Raw genomic sequence first — 1,033 nt, 5'->3', positions numbered from 1 at the left:
GCACCTAAATTAAATCAGTGTGAGCGGCGCCATATACTTTTTTTTTTGCGCGGCCAACACCGTTCGATAAACAACCTTGCTAACTGCAAATAACTTATTTACATACGACCGCATGCGATGTAATGCCACGTAGTGGAAAGTGTGTTAGCTTTTGTATGGCGGATGTAGTTGGGCAGCAATGGTATACGTCTATTTTATTCCATACAAGAGGAATTTTTATACCTCGTAGACAATTTAATTCTTTACAGTTAAAAACTTGTTATGCACTTAATTAAAAACTTATTTCACTTGCTTTTGCCTTGCCATATTCGTGGATATTGTTTTCTAGTAATCTGAAGATTTTTCGCTGTTCCCCTGTTTTAAACTTGGATGATAATAAAAAAAAATGTAAGGCCTGATTTTTAGTTAATTATTCTAAACGGTTTCACCCTCCATTCGTTTTTTTTTTTGGTGCCGAGTCGTGGAAACAGGAGTTTGTTAAGTGTCGGGATCTAAAACTATATAGAGCTACAGAATGAAATTCCTTTCAATTATTGAGAGTGCAAATGATAGCTTTCTTTATAGTAAAAATCGAGTCCGATATGTTAAACGTGCTGAAATAAAACTTGCTCACTTCATACATTTATTGAACCCTGCTTCATTTCTTTTATTTCAAAACATTCCGTTTAACCTATCTTAATACATTCCAATGTCACTAAAATGTGTGTGCTCAAGCATGTTTAGACGCAAAAGAAGAGAACGGTTTCCTTGTTGATCAACTCTGGCCCCAATTACATTTACAAAATGTACCTTGTAAATTGTATACTTTTAAAGCTTTTTACCTGCTTGCTCCTTCCTAAAAGAATAATTTTTTAATAATGAATAAACTTTACCAAAAGTATGAAAGTTCAAAGCTACTGATTACAAGAAAATTATTTATTTTATTAATTGTGAGTAAACCTATTGATTTCTTTATGAATATTTATATTTAACCTTCGGAGGACACACCTTTTTTATTTGACGTGAACGACACACTGGGGTAAATTGCACCCCA

This window comes from Rhagoletis pomonella, unplaced genomic scaffold (assembly GCF_013731165.1).
Source record: "Rhagoletis pomonella isolate Grant_MI unplaced genomic scaffold, Rhpom_1.0 Rhpom_scaffold_00004, whole genome shotgun sequence".
Classification (NCBI taxonomy): domain Eukaryota; kingdom Metazoa; phylum Arthropoda; class Insecta; order Diptera; family Tephritidae; genus Rhagoletis; species Rhagoletis pomonella.
Note: the sequence above shows the minus strand (reverse complement) of the source record.